Raw genomic sequence first — 16202 nt, 5'->3', positions numbered from 1 at the left:
TCCTGGGCAGGGGAGAGGGAGGGCTCTGCTAACCCAGCTCACGCTGTCCCATCCTACTTGTGCTGATTTGACTTTTATGTTGCATTTGCTGCATGCTCTGACCTTTTCTTCCTTTCTGTCCCTTGCTTTCTGCCCTCACAGTGTTCTCTGTGAGGCAGGAGTAATTTGGGAGGAAAGCCTCCTTCATTTTTTGTGCACAACCACAGGTGCAGCTGTTGACTGTGCTGGCAATTGCCTTTGATAGACATTTGCAGAGACAGTGACCCATGAAAGAGTAAATCAAAGACTCAAAGCTGGTGCCTGGGAGGCACCTTAATCTGATATGTTCCTCTGCAAATAGTGGGAGGTAACAAAGATACATCTGCAAATCAGGCAGAGTTCAGCAGGGGATGCAGCTTCCCAAGGAAAAGGGGCCTGAGGATGGCTGGGACATCTTCATACTTATCATAGAATCATGGAATATCCTGAGTGGGAAAAAACTCATGAGGATCATGGAGTCCAACTCCTGGCCCTGCACAGGCACCACAACAATCCCACCCCATGCATCCCTGAGCTCTGGCAGCCTTGGGGCTGTGACTGTTCCCTGGGGAGTCTAGATATCACTGGTCACCAGAGCTGTGAGGCTGGAGGGAGGGTTATTGAGCTTGAATTGCACAGCTTGGCTCCTGCAGCTGGAGTTCTGCATGAGGCTTTTCTGTGGATGAAAAAGATGCTTTGCATCTTTATTTATTTATTTTTAATTTTCATGTTATCTATTTTTATTTGCATCTTGTTGTCTTGAAACAGCCTTAGCTCTGAGCACCTCTCTGTGATCCTGTGGCTGGATTCTTGGGATGCCAGGACCTAGTCTGGGGCCAGAGGAGTCCTGGCCCTTACCCTCCACCAGGGCTGGACTCACTGCCTGTGTCTGGAGGTGACTCAGGTGGATTTCAGCCATGACCAACCTCCCAGGCAGTGGCACCCAATGTGGCAGATGTGCCCCAGAGGTGACACCTGGCTCAGACACTGCCATTCCTGTGCTCTGGGCTGAGTGTCTGTAGCAGGAAAGCTGCTCCAAGTGCCAGAGCTGCCCTATCATCACTTCATCTTATTCCTGAGCCCCTTGGGGCTGCTTGTGCTGTTGCAAGAGCATTCATCCATGAGCGTTCACAGGTCTGGCTGCTCTGCTGGCAGCTCCCATCTCTGCCTGGCTGGGACAGCACCAGCCTGCCAGCAGTGACAGTGTGGCCTGTCTGATGTCCTCTGGTACTTCCCACCTTCACTGCTTGTTTGCAATTTTCCTTGCTCCATGCATGAAATGCAGAGTGACCTTTTAAAACGTGTTCTCCTGCATGTGGGTCAGGGAAAGCTGAGCTTTGGTGGAAAGTGAATGGCTGGAAAGACACAGCTGAGTTGGAGCCATGGCCCAGCTAGGCAGAGCCTGAGGATATTGGAGTGAAAAAGTTCCAGACTGTTTTTGGCAGCCTGAATGCTGCAGGGCAGCACGGGGTGGCCTTGCCCATCCATGGGGGCTGGTTGCCCTCACTCTGTGGCCCTACTCTGTCCATGCTCTGCAGCAGCTGATGTGAAGGAGCCCCAGGGGTTTGCTGAACATCCCCAAACTGCTGCTTCCTGTAGGGATGCTGTGGGCCTCAAGATGAGGGCAGAGCTGTGGTGGGACCCATGGAGATGAGCAATGTGAGGCTGCACCAGGGAAACCCATCAGCTTCTGCATTTGAAATGTGGCTGCCTGTGTTCAGCTTTTGCTTTTTATATGTTGCCAGAGGGATGCTGTGCGCAGATCCGGGTGATTTGGAACAACTCTGAAGAGAATGGTGAGGGCTCATGATTTTGGTAAGGTTGTGGCTTCTTTTTCTAGAATTTCTTTTGAGGCCTTTGGGAGTAAGGAATTTTCCCTGCATGTCCCAGGCCTGAGCTGACACTTGTGGATGTGGACTGGGGGCTCACAAACGTGCCAGCTCCTTCCACTGCAAGTGAAAGCTGAGGTGGGTTTGGGGGTCTGACAGTGGATGAGACCATAGTGTGACAAAAGGGCAGAGAGCTGCTGCCAGGGAGCTGGGGATCAAAGCAGTGACATTCAGCACTGGATAACTTGGGCTAAGATGCAATCTTCCTTTTTTCCTTCCTTTTTCTTGTTTTCCCCCTTTTTCTGCTGAGGTGTTACAGCTGGGGAAACAACTCCTGTGCCCTCAAGCCAGCCTGGCACCAGGTAGGGAGCTTTTGGCAACTGGGATAACTATGCAGGAAAGTAGAATCCCAGGATGGTTTGGGTTGGAGGGATATTAAAGCTCATTCCGTTCCACGGTTCCCTATCCCAAGGTGCTCCAAGCCCCATCCAGCCTGGCCATGGACACTGCCAGGGATCCAGGGGCAGCCACAGCTGCTCTGGGCACCCTGTGCCAGGGCCTGCCCACCCTGCCAGGGAACAATTCCTTCCCAATATCCCATCCAGCCCTGCCCTCTGGCAGTGGAAGCCATTCCCTGTGTCCTGTCCCTCCATGCCTTGTCCCCAGTCCCTCTCCAGCTCTCCTGGAGCCCCTTTAGTCCCTGCAAGGGGCTCTGAGGTGTCCCTGGAGCCTTCTCCTCTCCAGGGGAGCACGCCCAGCTCTGCCAGCCTGGCTCCAGAGCAGAGGGGCTCCAGCCTGGAAGAAGCCTAAGAGCCCTTCCTGAGCCCGGCCTGGGAGGGAAAGCAGCACCCTGAGTTTTGCTGCAGGCCTGTGGGAGGGGACACGTCCCGATGTTGATCGCGTGGGATTGCACAATGCCGAGCCGCCCCGCCGAGCTGTGCCTGCCCCTGGCGGCCCGGCCCTGAGCCCGCGGCCATTCCCAGGGCCCGAGGCCTGGCCTCTGCCCTTCAGCTCATCTGCCATGGCTGAGCCTGGGCGCCGCCGAGCAGGGAGGGAGCGGGCAGGGCAGCTTTGTGCTGCTGTCATGGTGCTCCCTGTGACTCCCACCTGTGTCTTCTGCAGGCCTCGGGCACCGAGAGAGCCTGCTGTGCTGCCGGGGGGCGGCAGTCATGTCGGATGGGGCTCTCCAGCACTGGGGGCCAAGCCCCCGCTCCCAGAGCTGCCTGAGGCGCTGGCAGAGGCTCTCGGCCGCTGCTCAGCCCTGCAGGTGCTTGGTGCTGGTCCTACCGACGGGCTGAGGTGTGCTGCTGTCTCTGAGTGTTGGGCTGAGCAACGGCTCACAGGAACATGATGGACAAATCTTTGGTGTACTTCGAGGTTTTTTTTTTCTCATTTGGGGATACTAAGGGATGGATTCTTTGGCATTTTAGCTGAAGACAACCTGTGTGTTCATACGCTGATGAGAGCAGATGTAGTAAGCAGCCTGTTCTGTCACACACTTGTGATGCTGCTTTTAGGTATTTGACAGGGAGAACAACTGACCTCAGTGCCTTGTGCTCCACCATCTCCTCTCACATGGCAGCTGGTAACATGTAGAAATTTCCATTTCTAATTCACTTTCTCTTTTAAGCAAAAGGTGTTTCCCTCCTGTCAGTGGTTGCTGTTTCCTAGCAGTGCCTGTGCAGAGCACGTGCTGTGAGTTATTTTTCTCACCACATTGACATCATGAGGTTGGAAGTTTGGAGGGTTTTCTGCTGTGGGACGTGGCTGCGATGCTGGACCTTCTTCCTCCACACTGCAGGCAAGGTGTGCTCCGCTTCCCCTGTGTCCTGGCACAGCTTGACAGACCCTAGTGGGGTGTTCATAAAAGGTGTTGCCTTACAGCTGCCCCCTCTCTTTGGGGAAGGGCACTGAGTTCTGGTGAGAGCCCAGGGCATCTTTGACCCCATCTGTTTGGCAGAAAGCCCCTTGGCTAAACCCTCTGGCCAGCTAGCACTTAAATGTTGGGGTTTGAACGTGCTGCATGTGCAGTAGTTATAGTGCCTTTCCTGGTGTGCTCCAGGCTCTGGCAAGATCCTAGGATGCTTTGCAAGGGCTGGAGTGTTGTCTCCCCACAGTTCTTGAGGGCACAACTGCTCATTGCTCATCCCCTGGTGGGTGCTGGGGCAAGGTTCAGACCGCCAGCCCTGGAAGGAGTCTCCTCCTTCCCCTGCCCCTGTGCTGGGTCCAGTGCTTGGCATGGGATGAGTCAGCTCACTCCAGAGCTGAGGCACTGTGGTTGGACTGAGTTGTGTTTTGGTTCTCAGCAGATCAGCTGAGCTGAGTAATTTCTGCTTCTTTCTGCTGGTGGTGTGAGTTTCGTAGTGTGACACAGACCTGTCCCACAGCCAGTTCCCATCAGCCTGCACAGACACCTCCCTGGCGTTTCCCTTCCCTCTGTCAGCGCAGCAGCATCCTTTGAAGGCAGCAGTGAGGTACAGGTGGGGATGGAGGTGAGAAGAGCTGATGCTGCAGACAGTGTAGGATGGAAGGGTCTCTCCTTTTCTGCATCCTTTGTCCACAGCAGCAGCACACAGGGCTGTGGAGTTGGGTTTGAGCCATGCACTCCTGGCATAGCGTGAGCATGTGGAGCAGGCTTCTGGAAGCAACCGGGTTCCTCAGTGCTCATGCTGGAAAATGGAGGGCCTCCTGGAACCCCAGTGTGTGGCTGCCTCATGCAGAGCTAATCCCACCAACTTCCAGGCCTGTGGGTGTCCCTGAGGTGCCAGAGCTTAGGGAGCTGATGTGAATGCCCCAGGCAGCTCCGTGACTGGAGCCCTGTGCCTGCTGCCTGCATGTGGGGTGTGAGAAGGGACAGCAATGCCTTGGAGCTGTATAGCAGCAGAGTTCCTCCTATGGCTTCCCCTTGAAACTCTTCCCCATCCTTGTAGTGCAGTGCTCTCCCTATGTGATTCTATGTTATTTCCAGGAAAGAGGGTATTTTAATTTAATTTGAGAATGAGGGTATTTTACCTTAATTTGGGCAGCACATCTGGGTTGGCTGCTGGAATTAGAGAGGCTGTGCTAAGTGATACATTGGGTAAATCCTCTCAGGTGAGGAGTCTCACCATGCAACTGCTCATTTTGGTGGCACTGACCATCTGGATAATTGTCTTTGTCCTGCCCAGTGGGGCTTTAAATATTTTGCCTATATTGTGAAGGATCGGATGTGATTTGCTTTGTCAGTTGTCTTATTCTCCTGAAATAAGTCAAAGTATTTGTTTTCTTTTGGGTGCTATTTGGGCTCTGTACTCTGGCAGTCCTGGAGGTTTTCATTTTACACAACTAGCATTTCAGAAGTTGTAGAGGTTTGTTTTGACTTTGTTTTAATTAAATTGCTATAACCTGGGGGAAATCTTTGGTCTTAATTTAAATGGAAAGCCTTATTTTGAGTAAACCAAACATCCCTGTCTAGCTGGTGATTGTGCTGTTCAGAGCTTTGACAGGAAAAGTTAAAATTTTACTCCAGGCTTGAAAGTTTGCAATCATTGACTGCAACAGGCAGGGCCAGCTCAGTGGTGTAAGAGGATTACGTTAATCTATTGTTTGGGGAAGAAGTAAGATTTTAATAGATTCTGTTTTGATGCAGAAATGAAATAATTACTGCTTGAGAGGTGAAAAGAAAATGGTTGGAAATAGAAAGGGTGCCTGGTGTTGAATCCTGGGCTTGATGAGGATGTCTGCGCCCCTCTGGGCCAGTGCTTCCTGAGGGATGTGGTGCTTGTTTGGGAAGTAGGGAGGGTTCAAATTCCCCTGGGGTCCAAGCACCATCTCCTCCTGGGACAGACTCTTCTACCACACCAATCCCAGCTGCCAGGCTGGGTCTGCTGCCAGTGCTCAAAGGTCCAGCTTGAGTCGTGAAGCCCTGGGAAGGAGAGGTGCTCAGGACTGTGCCTCCATGGCCATGGGATCAGTGGAAGGACTTCATAAAAATCAGAGGGAAGCTTGAGCCTGTGGATGAGTCATTTCCCAGAGAGGCTGTTGCATATTAGGAGATTTTTCCCTGGCAGGGTGGGCAGGCCCTGGCACAGGGTGCCCAGAGCAGCTGTGGCTGCCCCTGGATCCTGGCAGTGTCCAAGGCCAGGCTGGATGGGGCTTGGAGCAGCCTGGGGCAGTGGAAGGTGTCCCTGCCATGGCAGAGGGTGGAACGAGATGGGCTTTAAGGTCCCTTCCAATCCAAATCATTCTGTGATTCCCTGATTCTGTGATTTATCCATAATTCTCTTCCAAGCAGGCCATGCCAAGCAGGCAGTGCTGAGAGGTCAGATGGTCATCCAGCTCATTTTGTTGTGTATGAGGTGATCTCCTATGCCTGGCTGTTAATTGAATTTTGATCCCTCTCCAGCCTGTGGCCACTGGTGCCCCCTCCCTGCCCTGGTGAGCCTCATGAGGGGACATCCCAGCCATGGCAGTGCCCGGCAGTCACAGGTAGTTTAGGAAGCTGTGGGCACACGGCTGGGGTGAAGGGAGCAGCAGAGGCTCCCTGAACAGCCACCAGGAGGAGTGGGGACAGCACAACACACAGTGACAGTTGTGTGGCTGGGGTGGCTTTGCCCCACAGGCTGGCAGCTAGGCACAACCCCTCCGTCCCTTTTCTGCTTCATCTTTCCCCAGCCACAAGACTGCGAGTCCTGACCCCTTTTGGGAAGTCTCTGCAGGGAGGGGTTGTGTGCTTGCTAAGAAAACCCTTGTAACAGTTGCCCTGGGTGTGACAGGGGTGGTGGGGGACACAATTTTCAGGAGTCAGCTGTGGGAGGGGGCTGCTCCTCCTTGGAGCTCTGCTGTCTGTGGGATGTCGGCAGCTGCATCGATCCAGTCCCCTGCTCTCCCAGCCTGGAGACTGCTTGCTCCATATTGATTATCATTTTTTTCTGAAGACTGATGGAGTTTGCTGGGCTCTAATTGCATGAATTATTCTCCTTTCCATTTTCTGAAACCCTTGATCATGTTAATGAGTTTTCCAATTTTTGCTTTGGGTTTTGCCAGGGCTTGTTTTTCAGGGAAAAAGAACAACTGGTATGCAGTGAGCTGGGTCTGTTCCCAGGCTGCTTGAGTAAGTGGGGATTATACATGTCCCAGTTTATCCCACTTGGGCAGGATCTGGGGGGTGTGTCCCTTTTGATTTGAAAGAATGACAGAATGTCCTGACTTGGATGGGGCCCACGAGGATCATTGAGTCCAGCCCCCAGACTGCACAGACACCCCAACAATCCCACCCTGTGCATCCCTGACAGAGTTGTCCAAATACTTCTGGAGCTCTGGCAGCCTCAGGGCTGGGACCATTCCCTGGGGATCAAATGAATTTTGGGTGGATCTCAAGCAGTGTGGGGGCAGAGCCAATGGGGCTGCACTGGGGAATGGCTCAGCAGAGGTAGCACCCCTTGCCTATTAGACAGCCCTGCCAGCTCCAAATGTCCTCAAAGTATCCTGCCTTTGTTTCTGCATTGGCTGTATTTGCTCCCATCACCTCACTGTTGATATTTTAGACTTTCTTAAGTCCTTTTGAACTCAACACACGATTTTTAGGAGGTATCAACCAATTTTCTCTATCTTTTTTTTTTTTTTTGTCACTTAGCAAGTATTTAAAGGCCTGTGTGACCTCCAGCTGCCTGTGCTGCTGGCTGCTTTTCCCTGCCCTTATCTCTTCCCTGCAAGCCTGAGCCAGGTTTTTATGCAGCCTTCAGGGAGCAGCACCTGGGCCAGCCCTGCTTTGGGAGGTAATTATCCCTGTGTGCCCATGATTTAGCTGCACAGTGCTGCCAGTGGGGAGAACCTTTTGAAGTGGGATGAAATAACCTGGCAGTTTCCATCCGAGGGGTTAAAAAGGGAATTGGATTTCAGGAGCATGCATGTCCCATGCTGCTCCAAAAAGGGATAGCTGCTGATCAGCTGCTGCAGGTGGGCTAGCACTGGATCAGCACCAGCATCTCTGTGCTAGGGGCTGGGGCTGCCTCTGTGCTGCCACGCTGGATTTGATGGTGATTCCACTTCTGTTCCTGGGTGCTTCTCTGGGAAGGTGAATTTTCATAGAATCAGAGGAAGGACCCACAAGGATGGATCATGAGTCTAATTCTCAGCCCTGCAGACACCCCAACAATCCCACCCTGGGCATCCCTGGCAGCGCTGTCCAAAGGCTCCTGGAGCTCTGGCAGCCTCAGGGCTGTGCCCATTCCCTGGGGAGCCTGGGCAGTGCCCAGCACCCTCTGGGGAAGAACCTTTCCTGATATCCAACCTGACCCTCCCCTGGCACAGCTCCAGCCATTTCCTGTCCCTGGTCACAGAGAGCAGAGTTCAGAGCTGCCCCTTGGGAGGAGCTGCAGCCCCAGTGAGCTCTGTGCTCCATCTCCTCCAGCTGAACAAACCAAGTGCCCTCAGCTGCTCCTCCTGTGGCTTCCCCTTGAAACTCTTCCCCATCCTTGTAGTGCAGTGCTCTCCCTATGTGATTCTATGTTATTTCCAGGAAAGAGGGTATTTTAATTTAATTTGAGAATGAGGGTATTTTACCTTAATTTGGGCAGCACATCTGGGTTTGCTGCTGGAATTAGAGAGGTTGTGCTAAGTGATACATTGGGTAAATCAGTAAATTGATATGGCTGGCTCGTGGTAGGTACCGGCATGGAGGTGTGTGAGTAATGCAATAGAGCTGGCAATTACAGCAAAGTGCCTGCTTAGACTGAAATTATTGAGCCTCTTGCACACTCTGCACTTTATTACAGCTGTGTTGAGATGTAGCACTTCCCAGAGGGCCCCACAGCTCTGCCAGCAAGTGTGTCACTCCCAGATCCATGCTGTTCCCAGGAGTCGGCTCCAGGAGCCTCCAGAGGTGTTTCTCCAGGGTACTGGGCACCAGAGAGGACCTGCAGTGTGTTGTGCCACTGTGGGCTCATGTTTGCACAGAGCATGGGCACATTTAGGATCATAATGAAATTTCTTGATGAATTCTGGATGGAATCATTGAGGTTGGAAAAGTCTTCCAAGATCATTGAGTCCAGCTGTTACCTCAGCACTGCCAAGGCCACTCATGTACCCTCACAGAGAGGAATTTCTTTCCAATATCCCATCTAGTCTTGCCCTTGGCCAATGGGAAGCTATTCCCTCTTGTTCTGTCACTCCAAAGTCCCTCTCCAGCTCTCCTGGAGCCCCTTTAGGCTCTGGAAGGGGCTCTGAGCTCTCCCTGGAGCCTTCTCCTCTCCAGGTGAGCACGCCCAGTTCTGCCAGCCTGGCTCCAGCCCTTGGGGCATCTCCATGACCTCCTCCAGGTTTGTTCCAGTGTCTCTTGCACTGTTTCTTAAATCAGTTCATACTTACATTTAACATATTTCTTCACAGGCACATGTTGATAATTGGTTTTGAACACCTTGTGAAATAATGTATTCCAGTTTTATTTTTATAGCTATCCCAAAACATTTGATGATTTTCTGTTACGCTGGGTTAACCAGCAGTGAAAAATTTGGCCTCAGTCACTGTGGATATATTTAAAATAGAGTGGAAGAAGTTTACTTCCTAAACCCCAAGAATTAGTGCTCAGAATTAAAAAAAAAAAAAAATATATAGTGTTTATCAAAATTCTTCTGATTTGGCTGAAAGATTTGACTGGGAGCTGATGTGTGACGTCAGTGGCCAGTTTTCAGGAGTGTGGAAAATTCCTGCCCCAAAGTCCTTTGAGGGCCCCATGGTGCCTGCAGGTGACTTCCCAGGTAACTTGGAGGGGCCGGTCCCTCCCCAGCTGGCACTAAGAGGATCATAAGAAATTCTCTTCCATCTGACCTGAGGACACAGATGTTCTTGGAGGATTAGGAACCTTCCTCTCACCCAGTTTTGGGGATCTCATCAGGTATTTTTCCATTGTGGGGAGAGGGACTCTGATGACAACAGGTAGAAACTGGGGTTACAATGAAATGACCCCTTTGCCACAGGACAGGCAGCAGTGCCTCCTGTTCTGGCTCTGTTCCTGATGAGCTGCTCAGGCTCCAGCTCCTCCTCCTTTGGCCCACCTGGCAGCGCTTCTACACTGTTCTGCTGCTGTCACTGCTCAGTGTCACTCCTCCAGTCTAGGACTGCACTTGGGCATCCTGCTGGGCTCCGTTCTCTGCATTGCTGGAGTTCCGCTCTCCAGGTATCAGCCAGCCTGGGAAAGGGACAAAAAGAAAGGGAGCCTTAAACCAGCCAAGGTTTTGCTTGTATAGATTATGATGGCTTAAACCTGTTTTGGTTGCTTCCCCCACACACTGGGATGTTGGTTACTGGTGAGCATCCCCTGTGCTGTCCTGGGGGAGGGATAAGCTGTGGGAAGCAAGGCTGAAGGAGGAACAGGATGGGCTCTGCATCAGCTGCTGAGTGGCTTTTAGGGATGCAGCTCCCCAGAAGAGTCTGGGCTGGAAAGTTGGTGTTTAACTGGTGTTGAGTGGTCTAGGTGTGGAGTGAGCCCTGGAGAAATACAGTTAGGGTCCTCTTGGACTGTAAGAGTCGATGGAAGAGCTGCCAGCTCAACAGAACCCCCTTTTCCTCTTTCCCTGCTTCTGCCTATCCATATTTAAGAAGTGTAATTGGAGCAAAAGCTGCTTGGGAAGCCACAGAGATGTAACCAGATCTGGTTTGCTCACAATGGGCTCAGGAGCATAGGGACTGGGGGCTGCAAGAATGGTGCAAGGGCCACCTTCCAGGGCTGTCTGGCTTGTCCCACTGTGCTGGCTGGCCACAGGACCTGGCAGAGAAGCTTCCCAGTTTGCACTTAGGGTGTCTGAGCTGCTGGGATGTAGCTCTGATGATTTCTGCCTGAAAAAGCACTGTGTTTGTTTGCAAGCTGGGACCAGTGCTGGTTCCCTTATCTGTGATGGCTTCATTGTGTTTGGAGGGTTCTGAAATGGGGAATGTTGGTCTCTAGGGCCTAAAGCAGTATATACACAGGAATGTGTGAGATGACTCAGACAACCAGGCTGTGTTTGACTTGTGGATATTTTCTCCTCTCAAATGGCACAGCCAGAGGTGTGAGATGCCTGTGCCAGGGCTGGGTGATGGCTGTGCAGCTGTGCTCAGCATCCCCCAAGTCCCAGCGCTGTGCGGGTTCTGATTCCTGCTCTAACATCTCCTCCACAGCTCCTCTTAAAAATCAGTTTATGTCTCTGCAAATTAAACCACTGTTTCGCTTATGAAGTGTTTCATTCCACTGATAAGTGGAAGTGGGAAGCTGTTGCATTGCTGAGTGCGTGGCTGCAAACCCCAGCACAGCAGATTGTTAATGTGAAATTAGAGAGTTCAGCAATATCTTGGCAGATTGCCTCTGCTGCCTAATAGGAGGCACCGAGCTCCTCTGGGAGCCAGGTGGTGTGACAGCCCTGTTTGAAGGGCTGACCACTCTTCTTTGAGCAAGGATGGGCCTGAGGGCTGTTCCATGTCCTTGGGACAAAGGAGACAGCCCTTCCCTTGCCCCAAGGCACCAGAACAAAAGCAGAGGCTATAACTCAGAGGAATGATGTGGGAGCTGTGCTGCCTCTGCGCCAGCACTGGTTGTGCTTTCAGTCAGATGGGTCCCAGACAGCCTGGTCCAGGGTGACTGGGGGGCTGTGGGGCTGGAATCCCCTTTTTGGGCACAGATGGAGGTGTTTATGGAGTTGTCTGAGCTTTCAGGCATTGGTACCTTCAAAGCCACCGTCCCCAGCTTATCCAGAGGTTTCATGAAGGTGGCATTTTCTCCTGTTTGTTTTCCGAGTTGGGCTCAGGGACTGAGCTCTGCAACCTTGTAGGGAGCCTGACTCCCAGCCAAGAGCTGTGGCTCCTACCTGCCCCTCACAGCAGGGTACTGCAGGAATGTGTGGTGTCCCTGGCTGTAGGGTGTCCCCCGTGCAGTTGGAATGCTGGGGAAGTCTCCCTTGCTCCTTGGATTTTGTGTCCACCAGTCTGTCGAATCGTCCTGCTGTTTTTTTTTTCCTGAATCTTCCAAATTGCCCTTCTGTCCCCAATCAGTTTTGCTTTGCAAATGCCGAAGGAGGATCCCTGGGGCAGCGTCGCTGCTCCTTTGCCCTCCCAGGTGGTGGGAGGAAGGGGGGAAGTGAGGGATTCAAATTAACGCCGCTCTTCCTCTCCACTCTTCCTGCTGCCCTGTCCAGCCCCCTCTTCTGTTGCCTTGGCATAGCCAGGAGCAGGTAACATCACCGCTGCCAGGTGACCCCGCTGTCCTGCTCACGCTCCAAGGTGTGTGTGCCTCAGCGCAGTTTCCTCCGGGAGAGCCGCTGCTGTGCCTTTTCCCGTAGCAGGGAAACAAGAGTTTGTCCTTTTCTGCCTCCCTTTCTCTGATTTCCCCCTCGGCTGCTTCCAGCTGTCTTCTGCCGGCCCCCTCTGCTCTCCCGGTCTCCTCCGCTCTGCTCCGGCTCCTCTGACCTCCTTTGACGTGTTGCATTTCACCGTGGTCGGTAACGGGGAGCTGATGGCAGATAAGAGGGGTGACAGTGTTACCGGCTCTGGCTGCGCCGCACGGAGCCAGCCGGCGGATGCTCTGCCCTCGGCACAAGCCCAGCGATTCGGGGAAGCGCCCTGGACCCCTCCCGGCTGCGGCGGAGCCCATCGGAGGGAGAAGGTGGGAGCCGGGGGAGGGAGGCTGTGCGGAGCAGTGCGTGAGCAGCTTTATTTCCCCAGCTGCGAGAGGGGAGTAGCCCCCCTCTCCCTCCCCGTGTGTGCCACGGAGGAGGTGCCCGGGGACCGTGTCCCTGCCCGGTGGAGGTGCTGGCAGGGTCCCCCATGGCCGCGGGGCCCCTCCGAGCATCGCCAGCCCCCTGCTTTGTGTGCAGGTCTGCGGCGGCTCGCTCCGTTAGCCGGCATGCATGCCCGGAACGGGGAGCAGGGAGTGGGGATGGTGCAAACGAATTATCCCCCCCCAAAAAAGCGCGGGCGGGGACGGTGACGGGGACGGTGACTCTGCCGGTCACACGCAGCCGGCGGGGGCGGCTGCCCGGGTGTCCCTGGGCCGTGCTCCGCGGGGAGCACCCGGCTGCTCAGGCATTTGATTCCAAGGGGAAAGCTGAGCCAGAGTCTACAGGAAAAGAAAGAAAATAAGGGAGGAGGGAAGTGGAGGTCAGGAAGGGCTTTCGGCAGCGGATGGCCGTCCCTGGTGGTGAGGGGGCTGCTTGCAGGGGATGGCTCTAAGCAGGGAAATAGCAATGAATGCAGGTTGTTTATTTTTTAACATGGCATCCACACCAGAGGGATAAAAGGGTGTTCAGGGAGCCCGGGGCTCTGCCAGCTGAGTAACCACCAGTTTTCTGTGCTGTTTCCTCTCTTGGCATGGGTGGGAGTTGCCGTCAGACACCCCTTCCCCTGGATATGCTTCACTGACTCGGTCTGGCTTTGCTCCGTGGGGCTGGAGCAAGGTTTGGGTGGTTTTTTCTGAAGCCCTTGTTTTTTCTCCGCCCAGCTGGCGTCAGGCGCTGAGGATGCAGAGACAAGTGCTCCTGACTAGGGGAGGGCTGGCAGGAGAATTTCCCTTTGGGTTCGCAGCATCCCCGTGTCTGCTGTCTGCTGTGGAAAGGCTTTGTGCCGGAGCATGGGGAGCAGAGCTCACAGGTGACTTCTGACTGGATCAGCCTCGCTTGATTTAAATGCCTGTCCCTCTCCTTGGGCTCAGGTGTTTGGTGACAGGCTGGAAAGTCATGGTAGGTGAGTGCTGCTGGCAGCTGAGGGTGCCTTCTGCTCTGGAAAATAGGGAGGGAGAAAAACTGGTGGACTCTGAATAGCCTTGGGAAGAACAAGCGGGGATCCTCTCCAAGCTGTAAGAACAGACCCTTGGAAATTCGTCTGAGCAGCTGATTTCTTGGGGTTTCCCATCGCCTCTGAGATCAAACCCCATCCCCTTCCTCATCCGAGGGCCACCACAGCCACGCTGGGCCACTTACTCAGAGGGCAGCTCCTCCACCTGCCCAGTGCCACTCGCCGTGGGGGCTCGCAGACCCGTGCCAGTGCTACCGAGGGACCCTTTCCAGCAAGCACTTTTAATTTTTCCTCTTCCTCCTTCACTCAGCTCTGCAGCATCACATGAAATACATGTGCAGCCGCCAGCTGCCCTGAGCTGTGACCTGCGCTTGGCTCAGGGAGACAGGACTTAGCACCCTCCAGATCTGAGGGCTCGCTGGAGCACGCTGTGGACTGTCCAAGTCACTGGTGGTGGCTGAATTCCTGCCCTGCGCTGGGTCCCTCTGGCCCTGCTCCCTCCCGGTGCTGAGGGCTGGCAGAGCGCACGGGGCAGCGAGCACAGCTGGGGTGTAGCATGCACGAGCGTGCAGAGGGACGCAGGGACACCGGCGGGAGCCATGGCTTCGTTTGGGAAGCTGACGGAGTATTTCAGCCTGAGGAAGTCGAGGCCGGAGCTGCGCTCCAGGCGCTGGGGCCGGCGGAGCGGGAGCTGTTGCTGTAGCGTCACCGAGTGCAGGTACGGCGTGGCAGCGACCCGACTGTCCTGGTGCCTCCGTGTGTGCCCGGGGCTGCGGGGTGGCATGTGCGATCCTCGGTGCTTTGCTTTCTGTTTACCTCTCTTGGGGCTGGGAGGGGGCTGGGAGCAAGCCAAGGGCTCTGGGAGTGTCACCCCATTCCTGTCTGGGGCTCCCACACGGCTCATTGCTGCGGGATGTCTCTGGCAGGCTGTGTGACCTGGCATCTGTCTCTCTGCCTAGGGAACGTTCCAGGTGGCACATCTTGGGTGTCTGCTGGGTGACCACATGCACCTGTGCCTTCCTTCCTCTGCCTGGTGCTCTCTGCTGTGCCACTGCACTGTCCCCTCATTAGAGGAGCGAGGTCATTGCACCAAAATCGCCCTTCCCTCCTCCTGCCCCATGCAGAGGTCTCTCTGCAGGGGCAGCAAGAAGTGGCTTCTCGTGTGAAGTGAAATCTGTGTGTGTGAGATGCTGGTGGAGCCTCCTGTCATGTTGGAAGGGTCTGGGCAGTGGAGAGGGGAGCTCTTCTGGGCAGAGAGACACATGGCTCATCTGCAGCTTGTTCGGGTTATGAATTGATGAGGGGATCACAGTGGGGATGGGAAGGTGGCTTTTGGGCGGACTGGAAATTATCTAGGAGCGTGCAAGTGCTCAGAGTTGTGTTGGGGGGGTTGCACACATCCTTGTTTTGCATGTAAATACAGTTACTGCAATTAAGAAAATTGCTCTGTGCCTGGGTGGCTTCTCCTTGGATGTTTTGTGCAGCATGTAGGACAGAGGTAGCATTCAGTGCTGCTCTGGGCTCTTCCCCATTTTTGTGGGCTCATCCTGAGCAGTGTGTCCCCAAATCTCCTGCTGACCTGCAGTCGGTGCCTCCCTGCTGCTGTGGGGTGTAGGTCTGCATAGGGGACACACAGGGCAAAAAGACACCAAGGCGTTCACTTACCTTCCTCCCTGGCTGCTGAGTACTTTGTGCTCTGTAAAGATAATTAAAATATCTACAGATTCAAATGAAGTTGGAGCCCCTCCTGCTGCTGCCTGTGCTGCTGCTGAGACAGTGAGGCGTGCACAGCCGCCGCTGTCTCCCCTCTTCCCTCGGTGGCTGGAGAGGAGTCGCCTCTTCCCTGCTCACTCGTTTCTCCGGAAACACTCCTGGCAGAGCCAGGAGCTTTGTTCTGTTGCTTTTTGGCATTGTGGACAGAAGCCCTGGTTTCTGCCCTCAGGTTTTTGCTGTCCTGCTGTGGAGCTGGGTGTGAGGAAGGTCTGTTGTCCAGGTGCTGCTGGGCACAGGACATGCCTTTGCTGTGTGCAGCCAAGCATGTGCCAGTGCCTGGCCCAAGGAAGAGGAGGAGGTGCCACCCCCATGCACAGGGTGCTACTGTCCTGAACCTTGGGGTTTGGAGTGAGTTGGGTGGTTTTCTCTGCAAAGGGAGATGTTGTGGTGCCTTTCTAGCTCTGGAATGTGAGCCACACAAAAGTGGCATTGATGGTGTGTAGCTCGTATACCAAATTTCCTGGGTATGCTTGCTATGGATGTGGGACTCTGAGCAGCCTGCTCTGGTGGAAGGCATCCCTGCCCATGGCAGGGAATGGAATGGGATGAGCTTTAAGGTCCCTTCAGCCCAAACCATTCTGTGTCTGAGTTGTCCCCTCATGCAGGAATGTGGCTCACTGTGCATCAGACGTGGCCACCAAGGCCACTGCCCATCAGGGCTTAATGCCATGTGGGGCTGGTGGACCCTCTTCCCCCAAGCAGCGGTCCTGCGTGTGCCCGGCTGCTCTGGTGTGGCCAAGCTCAAGTTGCACGGAGCTGTGCTCTGCCTGTTTGGCCCCCGGGCCATGCAGCTGCTCCAGGGCAGCTCCTCTGGGCTGGATGCGAGTGTGTGGACAGATTTCC

At 54.2% G+C, this 16202-nt stretch overlaps 1 protein-coding gene across 5 annotated transcripts in view; it reads left to right on the top strand.

Annotated features, from left to right (window-relative positions):
- Positions 1-16202, top strand: part of LOC121338186 (ankyrin repeat and fibronectin type-III domain-containing protein 1-like) — a 252262-nt gene that overhangs the window by 49518 nt on the left and 186542 nt on the right. Inside the window, exon 2 of one of the 5 annotated variants that reach the window (XM_041408924.1) lies at positions 1764-1814. The exons of the other annotated variants lie outside the window; for them this stretch is intronic. The gene's annotated coding sequence lies outside the window, so the exon portion shown is untranslated. The remainder of the gene's footprint in view (positions 1-1763; positions 1815-16202) is intronic. 5 annotated transcript variants of the gene reach the window in all.

This window comes from Onychostruthus taczanowskii, unplaced genomic scaffold (assembly GCF_017590055.1).
Source record: "Onychostruthus taczanowskii isolate IOZ18803 unplaced genomic scaffold, ASM1759005v1 scaffold10, whole genome shotgun sequence".
In the NCBI taxonomy this organism is placed as follows: domain Eukaryota; kingdom Metazoa; phylum Chordata; class Aves; order Passeriformes; family Passeridae; genus Onychostruthus; species Onychostruthus taczanowskii.
This window is presented reverse-complemented; position numbering and strand designations above follow the sequence as displayed.